The sequence below is a fragment of the Megascapheus bottae genome, chromosome 8 (assembly GCF_031878675.1).
Source record: "Megascapheus bottae isolate mThoBot1 chromosome 8, mThoBot2.hap1, whole genome shotgun sequence".
Taxonomy (NCBI): domain Eukaryota; kingdom Metazoa; phylum Chordata; class Mammalia; order Rodentia; family Geomyidae; genus Megascapheus; species Megascapheus bottae.
In genome coordinates, this window is record NC_143516.1 from 20,300,582 (window position 1) to 20,327,591 (window position 27,010).

The 27,010-nt window shown below is 37.3% G+C and overlaps 1 protein-coding gene and 1 pseudogene across 2 annotated transcripts in view; both read right to left on the bottom strand.

The window, feature by feature from the left end:
* The window catches only part of Pde7b (phosphodiesterase 7B), a 294,549-nt gene that overhangs the window by 246,896 nt on the left and 20,643 nt on the right, over positions 1–27,010 (bottom strand). The gene's annotated exons all lie outside the window — the stretch shown is intronic.
* Positions 12,171–13,243, bottom strand: LOC150059627 (thioredoxin-dependent peroxide reductase, mitochondrial pseudogene; annotated as a pseudogene).

A 27,010-nucleotide genomic window follows, 5' to 3' on the forward strand; every position in this document is an offset into this window, starting at 1 on the left:
TCTGGGCCTGTGCACTGTCCCTGGGCTCTTCAGCTCAAGACTACTGCCCTACCCCTGAGCCTGGACATTGTCTCTGAGCTCTTCAGCTTAAGACTACCACCCTACACCTGGTGCCACAGCACCACTTCCGATTGTTTTTTTCATGATTAATTGGAGATAAGGGTCTCACAGTCTTTAGTGCTCGGGCTGACTTTGAATTGTGATCCTCAGATCTCAGCCTCCTGAGAAGCTAGAATTATAGTTGTGAGACACCGTGTCCAGCTTTATGTTCTTAAATATGGATCATTTCTATCATGTAACTAGTTGCATAAACTTAGATCATTGGAAAAAGCCATATACGCGTGCAGTAATTATACATTTCTATCTTGTTTCATTCTGATATTTTTTTCTAAAAAATTAAATTTTTTCATTGGAGTCAGTTAGTTTAGTTAGTTTGAAATTTTTAGAAGAGGCTTCCTTCCTTCCTTCCTTCCTTCCTTCCTTCCTTCCTTCCTTCCTTCCTTCCTTCCTTCCTCCCTTTCTTTTCTTTTTTTATTCCTTCTTTTTTTTTTTTTGCCAGTCCTGGCACTTGAACTTGGGGCCTTGGTACTGTCCTTGAACTTCTTTTGCTCATGACTAGCACTTTGCCACTTGAGCCACAGCCACTTTCTGGCTTTTTCTGTTTATGTGGTGGTGAGGAATTGAAACCAGGGCTTCATGTATGCTAGGCAAGCATGCTACCACTAAGCCAAGAGTGATTTCTAATTTTAAATTTTTGACTAATATCTGTAGTGGTCAGTTCCTAACAGTACTGAACTATAAGGTTCTAGCTGTGGTGGCTTATAAAGAATGTGGTATTTGTCTTTTCAGAAGACAAATGACATTTGGGCTCAAAGGATTCACTATTGAGGATAGAAGATGTTTATATTAATCTAGTCTAACTATTCCAGTTGACAATTACCTAGGTGCTGTACATGGGGTTAGACGAATCTGCTGTTATCCACAGTGAAATAGCTAAGAAGGTCTGAGGTCAGAAATCCTATTAATTATAAAAACTGAGTATGGCAGGCTCTCTTACATGTGAGAATTTTGATTGAACAACAAGGTCAGGAAGTTATCCTAATGATACCTTGGAAAGATAGTATTTGTTAGAGCAAAGAGAAGATGTTTAGACATTTGGCAGCTGTAATATACAGCAAGTGCATATACCTACCTGGTAATAGAAGCAGAGTGACTTGAAGAGACAGAGAAGAAAAAAGTAGATCAATGAATAAGCAATCTATTTGAAAAGGAATAATCATGAGTGGAATGGAGAAGTGGGTAAAATTGGTTAGGCTTGAAGAAAATTATAAATTCAACAGAATTATCAAATTCTGCTGGAAAGAATGAAGATCAGAATTAATACTGTCTAAAGCTTAATCTGACACACAGGAAAATCAAATACAAGTATGAAAAGAGCTAGAAAGAACAGAGACTTGGACTGGGAGTTTGGCCTAGTGGTAGAGTACTTGCCTAGCATTCATGAAGACCTGGGTTTGATTCCTCGGTACTACATACATAGAAAAAAGTTCCAGAAGTGGTGTTATGGCTCAAGTGGTAGAACTCTAGTCTTGAGAAAACCCAAGAATAGTACTCAGGCCCTGAGCCCGAGCCCAGACTTGGCCAAAAAAAAAAAAAAAAGAACAGAGAGTGAGTACAAAAACAGTAAATATGATAGATGATCTTAAAATTTCAACCTAAAGTATACTCATGTTCCTAGCAAAGAAATAATTAAAGAGCAATACAAATATGTAGTGAAATACATTCTTATGTGAAAATAGTCACTTCCATGAAACATGCTGACTATATCCAAGAACTTAACATTTAAAACTAAGAAATAAAAGTATTTGGGCTGATATATCCATGGCAGCAGCTTTCACTTATGAAAACAAAGCAGCTTACGAAGTCCAGAGCTGGAGTTGTAATTCAGGTGGTCGATGATGAGGACGTTGGGCTACATGTGGAGGTCTGGTGCAGTTGACATTGTGACTTGGAATCACCGGAGTTTGGCCTAGTGGTAGAGTGCTTGCCCAGCATGCAGGAAGCTCCGGATTTGATTCCTTGGTACCACATACATAGAAAAAGCCAGAAATGATACTTTGGGCTAAACTGGTAGAGAGCTAACCTTGAGAAAGCCCAAGGATAGTGCTTAGGCCCTGAGTTCAGAACTCAGAACTCAGTTGCAGAACTGGCAAAAACCAAACAAAAATAAAACATTGTGACATGGAGGGTTTGATTCTTATCTATATCCAAGGTTTGATTCTTATCTATATCCAAGTACTTTTTTTTTTTGCAAACTTAGGTGATTTCTTTAGAGCTCTCTGTTTCTCCCTCTCTTCATCTGTAAAATGAGACTAGTGCTATACACATTAAAGTTGCAACAGTAAAAGTTGATAATGTTTCAGAGATAGCAGATAGATATTTCATAATTCATATTTGGAAGTCATTACTCATGCATACATGTATGTATATATATATATATATATAGATAGATATATTGTACAGCTTAGTTTCTTCAGGATCCTTGGCAGTACAATTTTTTTTAATGTCAGTAATCTAAAGACTGGAATGATTGATTCCTGTATGAACAGGTCCATGTGAATCAAGGCTTGTACACGGCAGCTGTATGGCTCTAATCTATCCTGCTACTCCAGTCTTCATCAGATTATGACTTCCTCTGTACCAAGAGAAGGGCTGTCCTCTCCCACTTTTTTCACATAGCTATTATTTGTCACCTCTCTCGGGGTATCCTCTATTTGTCTCTAATAGTCTAGTACCAAATGGCATTGAGTTGAGGTTAATCACATGACAAAATGTACTGGATGATGAGAAAGATGGGTGGAAGAAGGTGAGACATTCTAAAGATATCATTCACAGACAGTAAGAAAAACAAACCGCTGAAGCAGACATGGAGGATGGGTTCAGGAGACTCTGTATAGAATGCAAAAGGTGAAGGAGCAAGTACTTGTTCAAGGGGAATAGCAATCCAAGGCTTCATCTTCCTCCCTCCCTACCCAAATCTCTCTTGTGTTCTTTTCCCTTTAGGCTTTTTTCCTTTGGCCTCTCCAAGAGCATTAACATTAATGGCTTACCAAACCCTCACAGGATGCAACAGAAGCCTTTAAAGTTTACAAGGATAGAAAACTCTGCTTGGTCTTAATGTTTTAAGTGTTTTCATGAGGTTTTATTTCCATTCCTAGCTCACAATGAGTTGACTTGGTAGCAAATATTTTCAAAATATTTCTGCCCATAATATCCCTGGAGCATCTTACTATCACATTTAATTTTGATTTTTGTTCAAACTTTTACCAGCAGGCAAACACTGAACTCACATAAAGGATAAAGAACTTTGGGCAAAGGAGCTGTGTGGAGAAAGAACATAGTAGCTTATTGAATTACCCACGGACTCAATAATGCTAGAGTCTATCAGGGTCTAGAAGGCAGGGCACTGAGCTACTTTCCGGTTCATGAACAAAATCTTCTCTCCCTATTCCAAGCACTCGTAGCACTCCATGTTGGAGTGTTGGACATGCTACATCTGGTGCATCAGGAGTGAATATGAATTTATTTACCAGTGCTTGATTCAACAACAGTAACTTTGAACAGTGGATTCATTAGTTTTCACTAAAAATGATCACAGTCAGTACCAATGGGTTTCTAATCATTTATGGATCTATTTCTGGATGATATTTTGTTAACAAGTCTGACTTTTAAAAGCTACAGACAATCTGCATATAATGGTCAGTTTTACCTCTTTTATTTGAATTTTATCATATGTTAGACAGAGGGAATTTGAATTTTATTATAGGTTAGACAGAGGGAATTTGTCTGCTTTTTCTGGTTTGGCTACTTATCCATGACATCCAGAGGGAATTCATTAATAAATTCTTACAGGAATTCTCATCTCAACTTTTTTACCTTAGATATAAAGGTATTCAACCATCGTACTCAATGCTTAAAATGAAGCTATGTTTTTTTATGATAATTTTTTCCTTAAAGAAAACTCTAAAAATCAAGTTTTAGGATTCAGAAGCTATACTGAAGTGCTATTTCACAGAGTAGAAATTATGATTGAACCCACCTGGGTAAATATATTCCCCTATTTGGCGAGACTCATCTTATACTGATGTGTAGAAATGTTTCATCTTCAATTTAAATGTCGTGTTCAAGATGTGCTGTGCCTGGCCATCTAGCTGGGTGGAAAGTTAAACAGCTGCACATCCCTTCAGGTAGCTTGACTTGGCCAAACTCATTGGCAATGTGGGAGTTGTATTTGTACTGGGGGGAGGGAAGTGCAGAGGGCTTTTATCTTTGGGGTCTTCTCCATCCTCTGTTTTCCATTTGCCTCCTGTTTCTCTTCAAGAACAAAACTTTATTGTTTCCCTGGAGTTCTTATTCCCAGTCACATTTTAAGGAAAATGGGAACAGGTTATTACTGTTGTTATTGCAAATCTGAGCAGACTTTTGAGGGTTTCTCAATGCCTTAGAATCTTTTCCTTGTGTGTGTAACTTAAATTCATTTGAACTTGGGAATCAAGGTGCATTTCACCCAAGTTATTAAATCTATACTTAAGCTCATTCTTTGGTTCTGACTATTAAGATAACAGTATAATTAATGGTGTCAAATAAAGAAAATCACATAAAATGCTATGTTTTATACCAAAGTATCTGATAACACTAGTGACTTATTTAACATGATGAATAAATAAACTTTCCAGAACTGCATTTAGTGTAGAGACGATGCTTTAACCCATAAACACTTACAATATTAGGCTGACACTGAGAATAAAATTGCTTATCATTGGGTTTGCTACTGATATTTTAGTGGTTTCTTTAATAACTATTACTTTAATGGCCCCTTCAATTCATTTTTGGAAGTAGATGGTATATAAATTATGCACGAATATAGAAAGGGATCAGGTGTTTAACTAGAATAAATGTCTTGGTGACAACTTAAGAGAATCACGCTAATCAACTTACAATATCTATTTTTAAAAAGCTACAAAATTTGAAGTTAAGTGTTCTTTTCACTTCAATGACAATGGTGTAGTTATTCTTAGTATCAGGAGTTATTGTCATTATTAATTTCTGGATAACAGATTATCAATTCAAAGAGTCTAGAATTGGATATCTTCTCTGTACATGTCATAGAAGGAGACATGGTATAAAAAAGGCGCCTACCCCTCTAGGTATTCCACACAGGTTGAAATGTAAAAGAATCCAGACCACAATAAGCAGCAAGGGAACTATAAAACCAGTGTTACCTGGATACAAAAGAGGAGTAAGACTTCATGAAATATAAGTTCAATAAGAACATGGAAACAAACCATAGAATGAAGACTTCTACAGTTTCAGCTTGGTCTATTGCAAATATAAAATTATTACTGAAAGCATCTTCCATAATGACTCTGCAAAATGGCTTACTGTAATTCTTAAGACAGTGGCTAGTTGAACACTTCATATCTGCTATACATGAAATTATTACAGGCTATCATAAGTAACAGATCACATCTGTTGCCAACCAACACTAGTGTAGTACTTTATAAATAGCATAGAAAATCTGGGTGATTATATTCCCCTCACCTGATATTATGCCAGTACTGATGACAGTAACTATTTAATGATTTGAACTGCTTTATTTCATTCCATATACATCTCCAGAAAAATGTAAGAAATGAGCCAGGCATGGGTTGGATCACATCTGTTATTCTGGGTAGGAAGGAAGCAGAGACCTGGCAGATCATGATGTGAAGTCAGCCCCGGCAGAAAAGTCCTTGAAACCATCTCTGATTAACCAGCAAAAGCCTGGCGGGAGGGAGGCATGACTCAAGTTGTAAAAGGCCAGCCATGAGCAAGGAAGTCAAGTGAAAGTACGAGGCTCTACAGTCAAACCCTCAGAATGGCATGCATCACAATCCTTCCACACAAAATAGAAAGCACAAGAGGTATAGCAGGACTACAGTACTAGAAGTTACATGGTTCAAAAACTTTTTTTTTCTTTTTTGCCAGTCGTGGGGCTTGAACTCAGGGCTTGAGCACTGTCCGTGGGCTTGCTCAAGACTAGAACTCTACCATTTGACCCATAGCACCACTTCCAGTTTTTTCCCTATATGTGGTACTGAGGAATGAAACCTGGGTCTTCGTGCATGCTAGGCAAGCACTTTACTACTCGGCCAAACTCCCAGCCCACTTGATACACTTGTTATAAAATTAATGTGCTGTCTACTGATGTGTCTTAACAATTAACAGTATCATTTAGAGGATACAGATTTTTTTTTACCTATTACTATTATTATTCTTTAAGTTCTCTGAATGGAAGTATACTGCTTCCTCTGAAACCTCAGCTTTCAAACATGGCAGGATATAATAGTTGAGTTTATATTAATATCCCTACTCTTTGATGTGTGAGAGAAAATCTACTGTGGCTGCAAGCACATCACCTCTGGCATATGGACTGTGAGAAGCATGTGACTCTCCACAAAGGCAGGCAATCTAAATCTGTCTAAGCCACAGTAATCTGCATGCTAGGGAGTGCATTCAGTGAAACTTTTTGGCATGTGACTTATGGAAGAAGAGGAAGAGTAGGAAGAGAGGAAGAGAGAAACAGTCCACTCTTCGATATTATAAATGTGTGTATAAAATGGCAAGAGAATAAATATTTCAAGTTTGTTTTTTGGGGGGATTGCTTCTTAAAGAAAACCTGGCTTTGGAATACAGCAACATACATGGAGACAAAGCACCCTCAACATGGCGATTCTGAGGGAGCATGGTCATTTCCCCATCAGTACTGTTTGCATTTTCTTCCAGAGACCTTGAGAAGTTGTCTTCTGCTTTTCTGGAATTGCTATGACTCGTCTTGGGTCCACATAAGCAGATGAGTTTTCTGTGGCTACTTCTTTTGATCTTTCTCCAGATTCCCTCCTTCTATTCTTTTTCTTTTACTTCTTTTTTTTTTTTTGGTAGATACATAATGATCTTCAGGAAGATGGTGTTGATTCCTTGGAGAGTTTCTGGTGATGCATATTTAATGCTGGTTTTCGTGCTAGATTGCCAGCAGAATGAAACTGCACCTTTGAAGCCGTGCACATATTCCTTGTGTTTTATCTCCAGGACGACAAATGCAGCTGCCTATCAATCATTTATATTCACCAGAGTAGAGGGAAAAATCAATAGTAGCTCTGAACTGCTACTTCGACCTGTGTGCATACACAGGTGATCTGTGGCTCAACACACCCCAGGAAGCCTAGAACCTGGCTTATAAACGTATGGTGATAAACAGGGTAAAGAACAATTGTCACTTCTCTATCAAATCCTGATGTCATATTTCTTCAGAACTCTCCAGCAAGGGAAGTTTATGTTGCAAATGTCAGTTTCATCAGGGTGAGTCTCTAAATCATTTTGAGTTATGGATAATGCAAAATAAAAAAGAATTGTATGACTCAAAAATGGGTATCTTATGTCCCTGTCCTCTTTACACACTATAAAGGAGATTGGAACAAAAAAGGAGCATTATTGAATAGCTGCAGTAAGGTGGATGGTATACAAACCAGTGTCAGAATCATCCAGGGTGGGTTGGTGAGAACCTAAATCGGGTTAGAACTACATTCTCACCTAAGTCTGGGTCTGGGGTGGGTGGAGCTTCTGTCAATGAATGAGATTGCTGGAGAGAAGCTAAAAATATCTTTAAGAATTTGTAAGTTGAATTGAAATTCCTCCAGCGCTGTTCTTTCTGCTAAGAAGTGTTTTTGCTATACGGAGTCTTTTATTATTCCATATGAAATTTTGAATTGCCTCTTCTATTTCTTTAAAGAATGCCATTGGGATATTGATGGGTATTGCGTTGAATTTGTAGATAGCCCTTGGCAAGATTGTCATTTTCACAATGTTGATTCTTCCAATCCAGGAGCATGGGAGGTTTTTCCATTTCCTTAGTTCTGCTTTAATTTCCTTTTTTAGGGTTTTAAAGTTTTCATCAAAAAGGTCCTTTACATTCTTAGTTAAGCTAATTCCTAGGTACTTTATTTTTTTGAGGCTATTGTGAAAGGAGTTGCTTTCCTGATTATTGCCTCGTTCCTCTCACTGTTGGCATAAAGGAAGGCAGTTGATTTTTGAGGGTTAATTTTATAGCCTGCTACTCTTCCAAAGTTTTGAATCAGCTCAAGGAGCTTGGGAGTAGAGTCTATAGGATTCTTTAAATACAGAATCATGTCATCTGCAAAGAGGGATAGTTTTACTTCCTCTTTCCCTACTTGGACCCCCTTTATACTTGCCTCTTGCCTTATTGCACTGGCTAGGAATTCTAGTACTATGTTAAAGAGTAATGGAGAGAGTGGGCATCCTTGTCTCATTCCTGATTTTAGAGGGAATGGCTTTAGCTTTTTGCCATTAAGTGTAATACTAGCAGTGGGTTTCTCATACACAGCCTTTATTATATTGAGGAATGTTCCATGGATTCCTAGTTTCTCCAGAGCTTTTAACATAAAGGGGTGTTGGATCTTGTCAAATGCCTTTTCCGCATCTATTGAGACAATCATGTGATTTTTGTCCTTGCTCCTGTTGATGTGTTGAATTATATTAATTGATTTGCGTATGTTGAACCAGCTTTGCCTCCCTGTGATGAATCCAGTTTGATCATTGTGTATAATTTTTTGATGAGTTGTTGTAGACGGTTGGCCAGTATTTTGTTGAGAAGTTTTGCATCGATGTACCCAACCATCCAAAATCTAGGGCATACTAAATCCACTAGCACAACAATGTTCATTGCAGCATTATTCACCATAGCAAAGATATGGGACCAACCTAGATGTCCCTCAGTTGATGAGTGGATCAACAAGATGTGGTATTTGTACACAATGGAATTCTATGCTGCTGTCAGAACAAATGACATCGACCCATTTGTTAGGAAATGGAAAGACTTAGAAAAAATCATATTAAGTGAAGTAAGCCAGACTCAAAGGAACTTAGGCTCAATGGTTTCCCTCATTTGTCATAACCAGTAGAAACCTTGGGCTCTACTAGCAGAGATCTGCAATAGAGCAAAACCTTGATATATAAGGCCATATAGTATGAAGCTAACTGAAAGGACCTCCAGGATACTGAAACAAAAGCCATATAATGAATGATTGTTGTCCTTAATGTACTATGTTATCTTTCATCTCCTTTGCTGTCTCTTGGGTATCTCATATTGTTACAGTATCTCACTTTGTTATCTGATATATTGAATTTATTTATATTTGGTTATTTGAAATTTGATAGGGAAGGGGGGAAAATCAAGACAGGGGGTAGGTGGTGGGCGTGGGGGGGAAGGTGATGGGTACCAAGACATGTGAAAGGGTATCAATGTATGTGAATTAATGCATCTTCTATCTGGCAAATATCATGTAACCCTTTTATTAATTACAATAAAAAATTATAAATTAAAAAAAAAGAATTTGTAAGTTGAACAAGTGGTACTGGTAGAACTAGTTAAGCACCTGCAGAAAACTAAAGTTGGATCCTTCTTTGTCACCCTGCACCAGGATTAACTCCAAATGGATCAAAGACCTCGAGGTAAAAGCAGAAACACTGAAAACTTTACAAGAAGGAATAGGAGATACACTAGGTCTCGTTGGCACAGATCAAAACTTTCTTAATAAGGACCCAGAAACACAACAAATCAAAGAAACTGGATAAGTAGAACTGCATTAAACTTCAGAGCTTCTGTATGGCAAAGGATATAGCTAGCAAACTAAGTAGAAAGCCTACAGAGTAGGAGAAGATCTTCACTAACCATACAACAGACAAAGGCCTCATATCTAAAATATATCAACAGCTCAAAAAATTGAATCACTCCAAAACTAATCTCCAAAGAAACAACCATTATATTAAAAGATGGGCCAAAGACTTAGAGTCTTCTCTGATGAAGAAATAGAATGGTCTATAGACACATGAAGATATGCTTGACATCTCTGGCCATATAATAAATGCAAATCAAAACCACTCTAATATTCCACCTCACTCGTTAGAATGCCCATGATCAAGAAATCTAATAACAGCTGTTGGCAGGGATGTGTCCAGGAGGGATCACTACTACACTGTTGGTGGGAGTGCAAACTCGCTCAACCACTATGAAAAGCAGTATGGTGGTTCCTCAAAAGACTAAACATAGAGTGAAAAATGTCACTTGGATACTCCAGAGGTACCTTAAATTCCAAACCTTGCCCAGATCTAAGCAATATTTCCCTGGAAGGAACTCCTTTCTCTTTCCCTTTCCGTTTTTTCCTCCTTCCTTTTTCTTCTTTCCTCTTCCCCCTTTTTTCTTTCCCCTTCACTTCCTTTTCTTCCCCCTCTCCTTTCTTCCTTCCCTTCTTTCTAAGTCACTTTCGGTAGCAAATTCCTGATCACATTTCCTCTTCTTTATGCATGCATTTCCCATTCTTATTATCCTCTAATTATATATTCTTTTTTATATTACATTCTTATATCTATAATACAGCTTACCAGGTCACCACTCAGGCCTTGATCAGACTCGTTCTGGCTCTGGCTCTCTTTTTGCTGTTCAGTGAAATTGAACTTTTCCTCCTCTCTTGAAACTGAATCCATGCTGTTTCCTTTTCTTTTGGATCCCTACCGGAATACCTTTTTACTCACTAGGTACTTGTTTCTGCACGTAACACTCCAATTATATCATGTCATCTTTTAAACACTTCTTTTCAATGGCAAAAAATAGCCATTTATCTGATTAGCTATGTATTGTTTTTTCTAATTCTAAACTCTATGAAGACAAGAGCTTTATCAGTCAAGCTCCACTACTGTATCATCTGAGCTGAACAGAAGCGTTAGCTCAAAATGGGGATACGGAATATTATTAGTCTCATGCCAGTTCAGAAAATAGGGACCTGTCACACTCTGAGAATTGGAGGTGAGTGGGAGGGCCTCAGAAGCAAGAAGGAGGCTCTTTCCTTCGTCTAGCTGCCTAGTCATAAAAAAAATTTCTGGGTTACCTTGCCTGAAAAAATAGATCATAAGGACCTCATTCTAGAGGGGTCCTGCCCTTACCCTCAGGGAAAGCAATGCTATCCATAATCTGAACAAACAAATCTGGCTGGGTTCCTCTATTATTTTATGACCGTTAGATCATATCCTTTTGTCCAATCATGTTTTTCACAACTAGCCACTTCTTTTATTATGAAACTTAGCAAAAATATATAGTTTTCTCTGGGTCTCAGGTCTTCATTTCTGAAGGATCTCATGTCATATAAAATTTTATTAAATATATTTGTTAGGCTTTTTTCTTTTTATTTTAAGGAGTATTTATTTATCTATTTTTGTGGGTTACGGAGCTTGAACTTGGCCTGAGCATTGTCCCTGAGATCTTCAGCTCAAGGCTACTACCCTGTTTTCTAGAGATTAACTGGAGAGAAGAGTCTCAGACCCTTTTGTGCCCGGGCTGGCTTTGAACCTTGATTTGCAGATCTCAGCTTCCTGAGTAGCTAGGACTACAGGCATGTGCCCAGCTAAGGTATATTTATTTTTATGATACATTTGACAGCAAGCACTTGAATCAAAATTCAATCTCTGGATTTAATATACATCCTTTATAATTATATCTAATCATTATCTGAATATACACACTGAACTAAGTTCTCTAGTGAATAAATAAGTAACTGTAAACTAAACCTTAGGGGCAGGGTCATGCAGGACCAGTTAAGTCTTGTTGCCACCATGTTTCAGTCTTGATTCACATTTGTTTCCATCATATAGACATTCATTATTCTGAGTTAGTTTAGCTAGCAGAGCCTAACAATGTAAAGCTATGTTGTCATGAACGACATTCTCTTTAATACAAACACCTTCAAGAGGAAAAATCATGACTCTTGATCAAGAAGCATTCTGTGCTTGCATTAGTTTGGTGCAGTAAAGCTCTGGAAGACAAGGAGGAAGTGTCTCCTTTGCTCATTGAAGACATGATCAATAATGATGCTGCCAATAAAAGCACATCTTAAGTTAGCTAACTACCTGGACAAAGTTTTAGCCAGTGTTACAAAAAAAAGAAAACATTAAGGATAATAGCTCCCCTGGAAATGAAAACAAAGGGGTTTTCTTTGTTAAAAGAAAAAAAGAGTAATATCCATAAATATAAGCATGATTGAGTTTTTCCTTCTATAAATAATCCTTGGAATGCTAAAAATGGCACAGGTTGAGGTTCTTTGCTATAGTGAAGCTTCAGAAACTTCACACCATCTTCTACTGATGCACCTTCTCAAAGCATTCCTTGGAAGCTGTTGGATTTGGCTTGATTGTAGGAGAATCTGGGGTCCAGTTTTCTGGGCAGACTTCTCTGTGCGTTTCCACACACTGGAAAGCCTTCACCAAGCAGAGGGTCTCTTCTACGCTCTGGCCCACCAGCAGGCCATTGACACTCACACTTCATGACTCCCTTGGGATGAATTATGAAGATACCTCCGAGTGAAAGACCAGTGCCTTCCAATAGCACACCATAGTCCAGGGAGGTCTGTTTGGTTAAATCTACCAAGAGTAAGATGTTCCCGTGGCCCAAGCCTCCATTCTTCCTGGATGTGTTGATCCAGACAAGATGGCTAAAGTGGGAGTCCACCGACACAGCCATGACTTCACAGTTCATATTATGAAGCTTACTGGCTTTGTCACTGAAAGCAACAATTTCTGCAGGCCACACAAAGGTGAAATCCAAAGGATAGGAGGAAAGCACCAAGTATTTCCCCTTAATGTCATCAAGGCTAAGTTCTCTGAACTCTCCATGGACAACAGCTATGCCTTTAAAGTAAGAAGCATGCTGGTGACAGCAGGAGCATAAGATGAGGTACTAGTGCTGAAGGAGAATTTAGCTTGAGTAGAGCCAGACCTCAATGTGTTTGTCAAGCCCGTTCTAGAAGCAACATGCCTAAGGGCTGCAGACACAGAAATGCCCTGAGAGATGGTACTTGCATGTTGGGCAACTGAGGCCTGGAGCAAACTCGCAACAGCAGCTGCCATCTTCAAGTGCCTAAGCTTTTTTACTTGTTAACCTGATTCTCATTGGCAAGGAAATCATATTACTTTTTGCTTCATGTAGCCTAAATAAAATAATGTGTAAATTAATGTTTCTTATTGTTCTTCAAGAATACCCAGATTATGCACATGTAATCCACAGGGAAGGCAGAAGGACTATGAATTCCAGGACAGCCTTGCAAAAGGAAGTTATAAGACCTTCTATTATACATAAAACCTTAACAAATGGACTGGAGGCATAATTCAGGTGGTAGAAGATTTGCAAAATCATGAGTTCAAACATATATATATATACATATATATATATATATATATATATAGAGAGAGAGAGAGAGAGAGAGAGAGAGAGATTTAACAACACCAAGGTAACTGTCAAGAGTTATGTTTATTGACAGTGACAAAACTTTCCCCAAATATAGATCACTCAAAGGGTATAAATTAGTACCTATAATTAAACCCTTTCAATATACAAGAAAGACTTAATTAAATATTTTCTATAAATGCTGGATAATTACTAAGTACAGGACTTTGCTTAATGAATCTGAAAGCAAAACACAGCACACTGAACTTAAATAAATTTGCAGATATATTCAGCATATATTTAGCATATTTGCTTTAATACTGTGTAGTTCCTCTTTTCTGAACTAAAAGGATTCCTCCATGTTCTTGTACTTTTTCTGGTAGAGTTCCAGGTTAGGGAAGGATTCCTTTCTCTTAAGTCTGTACAATTAATCTGTATAAAAATTAAAATGTACTAAAAGGCAAGACCATTTTATTTATCACCAACTCCAAGTCTAGGCTCTGGTGCAGTATAGAAATGCTCATGAAAAATTTGTATGAAAAAGAATGTAGAAGGGAAAAAAGATAAAAAGGATTAAATTATTGTTCTAAAATGTTAGCACTGTCTTTCAAAGTTCCTTGAGTTCTTACACATCTTCACAATAGAAGTGTTATTGAATCAAAACTCTACATTCAAAAGGGGTTTCATAATGACTAGACAGAATGATGCCTGTTAAAATCCATAAACCACCCCTCCCCCGTTCTCTCCTTTTTTTTTTTTTTTTACTGGTGCCCTCTTTATCAAAGACAGCAATTGCCAGTCTTGGTGGAGAGAAAGCCCTTGCATATTCCATAAAACACAGTGGAGGCTAATGTTAGGTTAGGCAGGAAACTAGTAGCAAGCTTCATTGAGTCAGATAATGTGGCTAACTCAGAGCTGATACAACCTAAGAATCCTCAAATGTAGGCTAAGTTTTAATGCATAATCAAACTGTTCCTGGATGCCTGTGATTAAATAGGGTTCCATTAGAGCACCATATCCTAAGTAACCATTGATGGGACTTAGTTTTGCTGTTCTGTGCCATAAGTCTCCCGAGCCCATAATTTGGTATTACAGGTTCTTTCATCTGTTTATCCCATAGGGTTCTACAAGTTATCTCACATTCCGTTTCTAACCAGTCTTTTAGTAGCAAGCTATTCCTCTTTTCTAAATAACTTCCTTTCAAAGCATAATTCCTTGGAGTGGCGTTTTCATAGCTAATATCACATTATCTGTATTTTAATTTTGTTACAGATGTTACCCTCTCCAGAAGTCTATCTTTTCTTTCTTCTGAGCATTTATAGACATTTAGAGACAAGAGTTTAGAAATGGAAGTAAGCACTGAATTTCTGAAGGATGGAATAAGGAAATATGTTTCAATAGTTGTATATAGAATAGACTGATATTTTGTAGTGAACCATTGAAAAGATGCTTACCCTTAGACAGAATCATAAAACTGCAATTTGGTAGCTCAGGGCTAAGATAATAGCAGTGAGGAAAACAAACAGCAAATTCTTAAGACATCAAGATGGAGAAAGTCTCAGAATATTTGACTGTGAGGGTGGGAAAAGGGAGAAACTGGGAGATATCAAATGTGATTAAAATCAAGATGCTAAAGCAGTGAAGAATAGCAATATGAAGAACTAGGGAATCAGAAGAAGAGTTGCTTTGGGGCATCAAAACATCCTGCATCATGTTTGCTTCCAAGAATTGAAATCTTCTTGAGGCTTGCTCACAGAAGTCAGTGCGGGCTCTGCCACTGACTAAATGGGAGATCTTAAGGAAACACTAAATTTGCTGGGTATGATCTTTGGGATGCTAAGTCATTTAACTGGTTACTACTGTCTCGCCTTACTCAAAATTTTATCATTTTACTTACTTTGATTTTAGGTAGAGAAAGAAATGAAAAAACAAAAACTAGAGCTGAATTCAAGAAGATAAAAAGAGAAAGAGAAGAGAAGAAGAAGAGGTTAAAATGGCAAAGAAACAGATTAGAAAATGCCCATCATCCATGGGCATAAAGGAAATGCAAATAAAAACAACCCTAAGATACCCTCTTACTCAAATAAGAATGGCCAAGATTATGAACTCAGACAATGACAAATGCTGGTGGGGTTGTGGAGAAAGAGGAGCCCTACTGCACTGCTGGTGGGAATGTAAAATAATACAACCACTCTGGAAGGCACTTTGGATGTTTTCAAAAAACTAAAAATAGACCTTCCCTACAATCCAGCCACACCCCTCCTGGGGTCTACCCTGAGCATCATAACCCAAGATATGGTAAGGACACCTGCACTATTCACAATAGCCAAGCTATGGAAACAACCCAGATGCCCCACTACAGATGAATGGATACAAAAAATGTGGTACATATATACAATGCAATTCTACATAGCCACCGGACAAGATAAAATAATGGCCTTCACTGGGAAGTGGATGAAACTAGAGTGAGATAAGACCACAGGGGCATTTCCTATATGCATATATGACATATGTTAATATTTTGGTGTCATCTATAAATGTTTATAAAAATTTAGAGAGGAAATTTGACAAATCAGAGTGCATCAAGGAGACCCTGAACATGAGGGGCCAGGGTGTTGACATCTGAGGAATGCCTGGAGTAAATGAGGATGCTTAGTCTGAAGAAGGAATTTGTCTTTTTGTATTCCGATACCTGCTTTGTGCAAGTGAGGCCATGTTTGTTCCCTATTGGACAGATGACGATAGACTCATGTGGCTTTCAGCTCTGTGCAGAGGAAGGCTTTACAATGACTGGAATTATTGAACTATTGCATATGTAAGTATTGACGTCTCCTTTGGTCATCAGAAATATTTAAAGAGGAAAAAATGATAACCTGGCATTATCTCTATAGGCAGCATCTCACTGGCAATATAAAAGTACAACTCAAATGAAATAAAGAGCCTCCAAAGCTTAGTGGCATATACATGAGAAACAAAAACTAAGAATTAAAATCTGCTTAAAATTGAGTGGTAACCACAAGCAGTGGGCACTTTATCATCATCATTGTTGTCATCATTATCATCATCATCATTGTCATTTTGTTTGAGAAGTGAAAATTACTATACATGGAAATATGTGGGGAGAAAGACCTAGAATTCATCTATTCAGTTTGTGAAGAATATTTACTTATTAAATAATATTTAAATTAAAAAGACACAGGGAAAGTTGCAGAAGAATTGATGAATCAAAAGGGAGAAATTGAGAATGTCCCCAAAAAAAGAAACAGTGTGGACTATGATTTGATATTGAGGAGAAAGGAGGAAAAGAGCCAGAAGTGGGAACAATACAGAGAAAGAAAGATGAAAATACTCTTTGCTCATTTGAGTGCTTTAAACATGAAATGCAGAATATTTTAGCATAAAGAGAAGAAATTTAACCGATGTTCTTGTTGCTAGGTGGTCACATTGCATGCTAATAAACAAAAACTCACTGTGCTGTGAATCAGTAGAAGAATTGGCAACAGATTTATGCCAAAAAGCATGGGTGATTCCCCCAGAAAAATCAAGCCAGCTGCTCCTTCTGGCTTCAATTCTTATTCCAAGTCTAATCACTTCTTGTAACTTTGTCTGAATTAAAGAATCATTCCAAATTGTATTATAAAAAATTTAGCAGAAGTAATTTTTACTTCTGTAAACAAAGATTATGGTTGTTTTAAACCTGTTTCACAGATTAAAAAGTACTTGGGAAGACAAAGATGAGAGAGATCAAAACAAATATTTTTTCCCCTCTAGTTTGTTTTCAACAAATTTTCAAATTTATTCTTTTGAAAAACAAAATTTTGTCTAAGAAAGAAAACTGTACAAATTATTTCAGTTGCCCAGTGTGACTATTTCAACTGTATACACCTAGAGTATTTTGGGTTTTTCTGAAATAAAATTTCACATAATGTGGCAAAAAACAAGGGAAAATCTACAGAGATAATGACTTGCAAATGGATTCCATTCTGGTGTCTGCGCAAATTCCTTTATTTATAGTAAACTCTGGTTTGGCTTTATTAGTTTATATCCCCTTAAGTGTTTTAGGCCTGTGGCTGTTCTAGATTAGCAGGTCATTGTGGTAGGTATTTGTTATTAAAAAACACATTATAGGACCTTGCTGTTAGTATACAGACTCCAGCAATGACCTTACATTTTTTTTTGTCTACATTGTGATTCTAGCACAGGTACCCTCAGAGATGTGCTTCTAAGTAGCCTTCTACAACAGCACAGAGCAGAGTATGTTCTAGAACTTACAGGCAAATGAAATCATGTGATGCATACTCCCCGACGTGGGGTCTCTGTATTTTCAAGCTTTGAGATACACACAGAGAGGTAAATATGCAACACCAAACTTGATCTGGGTCTTATCCTGACATGACTATGCCTGGAAAATAAAAGTTACCATTTCATCATTTCTGGGATTAGCACTATTTGCAAGCTTATAATTTTGTTGATCCCTTTGCTGAGCTCTAGTATTATGATTGCAACTGCTTTTTTCTTCCCTACTTCATCCTCTTTTCCTCAGTTCCAAATGGAAATCATTCAGCTGAGCCCTTTGAAATCTCTTTTGCTGAACAGATTTTTGTTTTGTCTTGTTTTAATAGAGAAATCTTGATTTTAACTTCCTCTCTCTACAGCAACTTCTGGACCCAAATGGAGGATCACAAGCTCTGAGCACTGTCTTATAACCCAGAATGGAGTAGGGCCATATGCACTCCATTGTGCTCCCAGACATGTTCCCTAAGCATTGCCTCCAATCCTGGTCACTCACCTTTGCTATTTCAAACCTGAAGCCTCCTCCCAGCCACCACACTGCTGTGATGCCATTCATAGCTCTGCATATCTAACCACCATCCCAACTCAGCCTACTCCTGCCTGAAATGTTTCTTCCCTAACTTGTTAATATATGCTGCTTGGTTCCATCCATTTAAACATATGCTACTTGGCTTGTGGTAGCAAAGCTATCAAGAATAGACTCAGGAGACCTTAAGTCATTCACTAACATTCCTGCTTCCAAAGCACAAGGGCCTCAGAGCTTATATTTTGCTTGGTGAATTATCTGAGGTCCACTGGAACTCCATCAGAAACCCAATTTACTCTTAAGCAACCAAGAGTGTCAGGCTGGCATGTGTTGGCGGGGAAGGGCTGAATATCAGCAATGTCAGTATGTGGTTTGTGGGTGATGCTTTATTTTGAAAACAAAGAGAGGTGATATTTCTAGAGCATCTGCCTTCATAGCCTTTCCACTGTTTTGCTTCACTACATGCACTAAGACTTAAAAAGAAATCAACAAGAGGGGGTACTGCTTTTTTTTCTTTAGCTTCTTACCATGTATTTATATCTTTATAGAATTTTATATCAAGGAAACTTAATTTGTATTTGCATTTTTCCAACATTTAGGGAGTCAGCATCTGCCAAGGTGAGTAACATATTGTAAACTAAGGAATCTCTACATTGGATTAGGAGATGTTTTATTGATTGTCATGAGGACCTGAAGTCTCCTTTTTCTAGCCTCTTCTAGTGTGTACACACACAGTTCTGTCTTGCTTTTTTTTCTGTCTTCAAAGTATTTTTAGGTATTCTTTGCTCTCCAACTATATTTTCTTGATGTGAGAGCTTAAATTTTCAATGTTATTCCTCTTAGACCAACATTTAGCAAAATCTGCTAAGGTAACCACCTGGAAAAGTACATTAAAAATACCTGTCTCAGTCCTACAAATTTGGCTTCATGAAGAAATGGCAGAATTTAACAGTCTTACAGTATCACTGAATAAACAGACCTTGAATTCTAGGTCTGGATTTCTTGCTGATTAGTTCTAAATATTATTATTTACTAAGTTTGTTGATGTTTTGACTACTTTAAGTTTTTCTTTTTTAACAAAGACACACAAGTTTGGAGAACTGCTATCTGTTCTGTTTGTGGAGTGGAAAATGTCTATTTACCTCATTCCTTCCACAGAACAAACTATTTTATGTTTAATATGATACTCTTTGAAGAAATAGTTTCTTATTCATTTTTGTCCCTTACCCTGAATGCTATGATGTGCCAAACTCATTTAATAACTGCTAAATTTTCTCTATAATACCTAATTATGGCAGGCTCATTGAATGCATGATATGAAAATGAGAAACCACAAAACCAAAAATGGATGAAAATGGCTACATCAAAGTTTACATGGACAAAACATAATAAACAATATATATATATAAATATCAAAAGGCATACCTCAAAAGACACATGACTAAGGTCTAGTTTTCAGAAGTTTGTGGGACTTAAATTTTAAAGTAGGCTAATAAAAGTATGAGCAAAAATCACAAACGTGCATACCAGCTGACCAGAAATAAGTAAAGTAACTCATTGTTCCTGATAATTGAAATAAAACAAATTAAGTCATTCATCAATTTTCACTCAATAAGATTACCAAATAATCACATGCTTGATTTTGGGGGAGAGTAAGAGTAAAAGATACTCTCCATGGGATCACTACTACACTGTTGGTGGGAGTGCAAACTCGTTCAACCACTATGGAAAGCAGTATGGCAGTTCCTCAAAATACTAAACATAGAACTCCCCTATGACCCAGCAATTCCACTACTTGGCATTTACCCAATTGTTCAGAAATAAGGACATACTAAATCCACTAGCACAACGATGTTCATTGCAGCACTGCTTACCATAGCAAAGATATGGAACCAACCCAGATGCCCCTCAGTTGATGACTGGATCAATAAGATGTGGTGTTTATACACAATGGAATTCTATGCTGCTGTCAGAAAGAATGCCATCGGCCCATTTGTAGGGAAATGGAAAGACTCAGAGAAAAATCATATTAAGTGAAGTAAGCCAGACTCAAAGGAACATGGGTTCAATGGTTTCCCTCATTTATCAGTAGAAACCTTGGGCTCTCCTAGCAGAGAGAACAAAATCTAGATACATAAGGCCATATAGAACATAGGCTCAGTGGTTTCCCTCATTTGTCATAACCAGTAGAAACCTTGGGCTCTCCTGGCAGAGATTTGCAATAGAGCAAAACCTAGATACATAAGGCCATATAGTATGACACTAAATGAAAGGACCTCTAGGATATAGAAACAAAAGTCATATAATGAGTGACTGTTGTCCTTAATGCACTATGTTATCTTTCATCTCCTTTGAGGTCCCTTGGTTATCTCATATTGTTACAGTATTTCACCTGGTTATCTGATATATTGTATATATGCATATTTGGTTATTTGAAGTTGGATAGAGAAGGGAGGAAAACAAGATGAGGGGCGGTGGTTGGGGGAGGAAAATGGTTACCAAGACATGAGAAAGGATATCGATGTATGTGAAGTAATGCATCTTCTATCTGGTGATTATAATGAAAAACTTCTATTAATAACAATAAAAATATATGAAAAAGATACTCTCCATATGGTGGGAAAGAATAAAATATAACAAAAATAATTTAGATCTGTTGAAAAACTTTGACTCTAGATTCTAATACTGGGAATTTATACATTGGGTAAAAAATATTAAGATATGAATGCTTAGTGCAGGTGCACTAGTATAACTATACAATCTTACAGATAAAATTAAATTTACTGAACTTTTTTGTAATAGTGATATTCTAGAAACAAGTACTTACACTATTTTGGAAAAATAAAAAGAATGAAGTAGAATATGTATGGTTATGGAAAAAGTATTAAAGTTGTGTTGTGTATTTAGTATGATCTTACTGGATATTGAACCTGAAATATGATCCTCCTGCCTTCCCTTCCAAAGGAGCTAGGATTACAAATTTGCTACCACATTCAACTATGATTTTATTTCATATTTATGAAAACATCTCAAAGGGCCAGGAGTGTGGCCTAATGGTAGAGTGCTTGCCTAGCACGCACAAAGTTGCGGGTTTGATTCTTTGGTACCACATACACAGAAAAAGCCAGAAGCAGTGCTGTGGCTCCAGGTCAGAGTACTAGCATTGAGAAATCTCAAAGACAGTGCCTAGGCCCTGAGTTCAAGCCCTAGAACTGGCACAAAAAAAAGATCTCAGAATTGGCTTCCCGGCAACATGAAAATTGTCTTAGTATGCCTCTTTGTAACTAAAAGCATACTATTTTTGCTTAAGCACTAGCAACATATATGAAAAAAGTGTATATCCAAATTAAGAACAAAACAAAGAAATTTTCTAAGTTCCAAAACAAAGAAGGAGCTTAAATCCAAGTGCACAGACTTGGGGAAACTTAAGTAGCAGGGGATGGCACCTGAGGATGAGATTTCTTGGCCCACATCCTTAAGTTTTTGGGTTCTTCTGTTGACATTCAACTGCCAAGATCTGCTTCTGTATAACTTGGGATTTTCCTTCCTGACGCTTCTAGAAACCTGTTCTTGTTTGCATATGGCATGTTGAAAATATGCCATAAAATATGCCACACTACCATAACCCTCCTCCAAAGGCTTCCTAGAAAAGAAGATAAGCTCCTATAAGCCCCTGGGTAAATTAATAAATAGCCAACCAGGTTTTTTCATATATTTTTATTGTAATTAATAGAAGGTTTACATGATATTTGTCAGATAGATGGTGCATTAATTCCCATACATTGATACCCTTTCACATGCCTTGGTCCCCATTTCCCTCCCCTCCACCCCCACCCCTCATCTTGTTTTCCCCCTTCCCTATCCAATTTCAAATAACCAAATACAAATATATCTGATATATCAGGTAACAAAGTGAGATACTGTAACAATATGAGATAACCAAGGGACAGCAAAAGAGATGAGAGATAACATAGTACCTTAAGAACAACAATCATTCATTATATGGCTTATGTTTCTATATTCTAGAGATCCTTTCAATTAGCATCCTACTATATGGTCTTTTGTATCAAGGTTTTGCTCTATTGCAAATCTCTGCTAGGAGAGCCCAAGGTTTCTACTGATTATGACAAATGAGGGAAACCATGGAGCCTAAGTTCCTTTGAGTCTGGCTTACTTCACTTAAAATGATTTTTTCTAAGTCTTTCCATTTCCTAACAAATAGGGCAATGTCATTCTTTCTGACAGCAGCATAGAATTCCATTGTGTACAAATACAACATCTTGTTGATCCACTCATTAACTGAGGGCCATCTAGATTGGTTCCATATCTTTGCTATGATAAATAGTGCTGCAATGAACATTGTTGTGCTGGTGGATTTAGTATGTCTTGTTTCTGGATGATTGGGTAAATGCCAAGTAGTGGAATTGCTGGGTCAACTACAGAAAATTCTCAAAGATGTTCTGCACATGGAAAACCAACACAAATGTAATTCAGAGAAAGACATGGCACCTAAAACTCATAACATCTAAGTACCACAAAAACTATCAAGACACAGGCCCTAATGAAAGCTTGTAAAAATGGCAGGAACTAATAAATATTTCTCAATCCTGACTCTCAATATCAATGGACTTAACTCTCCAATTAAATGGCATAGATTATCTAGTTGGATCAAAAATCAAGATCCATCGTTCTACTGTCTTCAAGAGACACATCTTACCCAAAAAAACAAACACCTTTTGAAAGTGAGAGGCTGGAATAAACTCTATCAAGCTAATGGCCCCCATAAACAGGCTGGAGTTGCCATCCTCATATCAGATAAAATAGACTTCAAACTAAAATTAGTGAGAAAAGACAAAGAAGGTTACTACATACTACTAAAGGGATCTTTCCTCCAGGAGGACATAACCATCCTAAATATCTACACACTGAATCCCAGAGCTCCGAACTTCATCAAGCAAACTTTACTTTCACTGAAACCATACATAGATCGAAGCACAGTGATTGTTGGTGACTTTAACACACCACTCTCACCTTTGGACAGATCAACAAGGCAAAAACTCAACAGAGAAACCTTAGGATTGACCAACTATTATAGACCAACTAGATCTAACAGACATCTGCAGATTAGCCAACCAGGTTTTATACTATTACCTGACTTCTCACTTCACTCATTCACGTAGATCCATGGTTGGCAATCATATTATACTGGTCTCTTTCTTTCTCTTCTTCTTTCTTCCTCTCAGAACCAGTGGTGTTCTAAGTATCCTTCCAGGAACCTCTGCCTCATTGAGTCTTCCTCAGAATCTGTTTCTGAGGAAACCAAAACTAAGGAAGAAGCTAATGACTTCTGGGACCTCAGACATAAGAAACGAGTCTTCATATCCACTCAAGAACAAAGCAAAGAAAACAAGATGGAAGAGCCTGGCAATATTACAGTTCTGGAATGCAGAAATAAAAGGAAGTGGACAAACCAATCAATTTGCCTCTTATATAGGAATACAGGGGAAAAAATATTTAATCCACCATACAAACACCTTAATTGAGAGATTAAAAGATAAGACCAAGCCTGGCATCTGAATAGCACTGAAATCTAAATGTGAAAAATTATCATGGATATTAGTTTTAGAAAGACAAATGTTTAAAATACTTTTTAAAAGCAAGCATGAAATATCTAAGAGATTATGTTTAACATTAAGTAAATAATTAAAAATAATAACAAAGGAAACAAATTAACCTACTTAGCAGACAGGAGAATCAAAATATAAGTAAGCAGAAAAATTGGAAGGAATCCACAAAATACAGCCAGGTGCTGGTGGCTCATACCTGTAATCTTGCCACTCAGGAAACTGAGACCAGAGTATTTCAGTTCAAAGTTAGCTTGGGCAGGAAAGTCTGTGAGCCTCTTATTTCCAATTAACCATCCCCCTCCCCCAAAAAACAACAACAGAAGTGGAGCTTTGAGATTCAAGTGATAAAGTGCTAGATTTGGGCTAAAACGTTCAGGAACAGAGCCCAAGCCTTGAGTTCAAGCTCCAGGATTACCCATCCCAGAAAGGAAAGGAAAGCCATCAAAACAAGCATGCTAAAATTTGCTGGGGATAAATGAAAGGATTAAAATTGTATGGTATAAATGGTACTCAATTTATGTGTACAAGATACATATCAATTTGCACGCCAATGAGCAAGATACATTGTGAACATAAATTGTGCAAAATGGAAATCCATTTGTATATCTATTTAAAGATAATGAAAATAAAATTTAAAAAGAACTGTACTCTGAAATAGGAATGGGTTGAATATTTTTGAAAAAACAAATATATCTTTCAGAAGTAAGATATATGGCAACTGAAAACAAAAATTCAAATACAGGTCAAAACATTTTAGATACAGCTCACAAGATTTTTGAACAGGAAGCAAAATCCATGGAAAATTTTGAGATGACATAAAGACATGGTAAGTAAGAAAGAAGCTAAAATGTCTGATGGGATGTAATTAGTAGACATTAGGAAATGGCATTAGGTAAGAAATATAATCTTCAAAGAAAGAATGGCCAAAATTTCACCAGGGCTAAGGAAGTATAACACAGGAGACATAAGAAACTGAAGAGTAATCCTGGCTACTCAGGAAGCTGAGACCTGAGGATCACAGTTGGAAGTCAGTTAGGACAGGGAAGTCCTTATCTCCAGTAAATCCCAAAAAGCTGGAGCTGTGGCCCAGGGAGGGTAGCCAGGCCGTAAGTTCAAGCAAAGCTCACTACCACCATACACATGCATACACACACACACACACACACACACACACACACACACAGGCATACCTTACACACACACACACACACACACACACACATATATATATATATATAGTATACATATTTAACAGGGCAGGGGATATTTCTATTAAGGAAACTGATTAGCATCTCTGATTATTTGAATCTGAAACAAATTCAAAGAAAATAATTTACCACGCTAAAGGTAATTTGCCATTGTTGGATGTGGTTCTTTTCTTCAAGAGAGTTGGGGCAAACAAAGGAATCATTCTGTCATCCTTCCACATATTCTCTGTGCACAGTCCTGGCCTGGGACAGGACTCTTAGGGCCTCTGTTCTGGGAGGTTTGGTAACTGAAGGGCTAAACTGCCAAAATGATCTTGTTGACAAACAGGACCATTTATAAATTGAATCCAAAGCAGAATCCATGTTGATTGTTTCCTAAGAGAATCCAAACTGTCCATATTTCAACTGTAATCTTTAGCTATTTGTTAGGAATTTTAATATTCAAATCTAAGTGACACTATTGATTTTGATTAAGTTTGAACAATGTATAATATACAATTGCATTAAGACATTTCAAATGTCTTATGTAACCCCCTTCCCCATAAAAAGAAACTGGAGAGATAAAAGTATCAGAGTAAAAAGCAGGCTAAACACACATAAATCCAAATAGCTCCATGAACCTACAGAACAGGAAAGACAATGTGACACCCTCAGCTGTCCTCTTAATACAGAGGCTGCAAGATGTGTAGGTAGGCAATGGGCTCTTGCCATAGGATCCATAGTGTGTTCATGAAATCCATCCTGTCCTCAGGACACGGGTGGGGGGCTACACCGTGGGCCTTCTTGTCCTGAGACAAACTCTCCTATCAGGCATTTCTCCAAGCATTTAATTGTGGTTCTTGAGTAGCAGCTAAGCCTTTCCCCGTGCCAGGCTGCTTACTTCTACCAACACCACCACCTCCTCCTTGTCCTCCTCCTCCTCCTCTCTCCTCTTCCTCCCCCTCTCTCTTCCTTCCCCCTCCTCTCTCCTCCGCTCTCCTCTTCTCTCCTCCTCCGCCTTCCTCCACCTCCTCCTCCTCCTTTCTCCTAGCTTCTTCATCCTCCTTCTTGCTTCTTCGTCCTCCACAGACACTCCCCCTCGGGACCTTTGGTATTTATACTTTGACTTGCTGCTGATATAGAGAAGACCTGAACTTTCACAGAGAAAAGCAGAAATGACATTTTTGCCACAAAGTCACATCAGTTGGTGGCACAGGACTTTTATCACCAACAAGCAAGATAAATGGCAAATGAATATCATTTTCAAAGTTTGGGGAGAAAAATGACTAGAACTTATTGAATTCTAGCCAATGATAAATTATCATTCAAGTTTGACGGTTAAGAACATTTTTAGTCTAAACTTTGAACATATTTACCACATACAAACTCTCAAAGTTAGAATGTGAATCTAAAAAGGAAAAAAATATAGTGTTGGGAGCAATGCAAAGCAAAATTGAAAACATGTAGGTACATTTATATAAGCAGCTACTAAAAATTCATAAAACAGTGAGATGAGATAGGAACAATAATTACATAGTGGAAAGCATGGACACATTCTCACTTTAGGATGACTTAAGTAAGTTCTTATTCTGGAGAATGGTGAGGATTCTGAATACATGTAAACTTGTTTATCTTAATTTTACAGTGATACGCTAAAATCATAAGAACATAAAAATGAAATGCTCAATCTCCAAGTCAGTAGAGAGAAAATTAATTGAAACATTCATCCATCAAGTAAAAAAGCAGAAAATGTGAAGATGTAAAAAAACCCCAGATAAATAGAAATCTCTTTCTCTCCCTACACACACACACACACACACACACACACACCCCACACACATGCACACCCCAACATAATATGCATATGGACAGCTCAACAGAAACAGCTAAAAGGCATTGTGTGATTAAGAATAAAATTTAGTTATAGGCTGTTTTACAAAACTGTATAGAAAAATATGCACTGAATATAGTAAGTTAAAATTGGAAATTGGCAATAAAAGAGAGCAATCTACTTCCCACAATTTAGAAATTTTAAATGATCATTTCAATA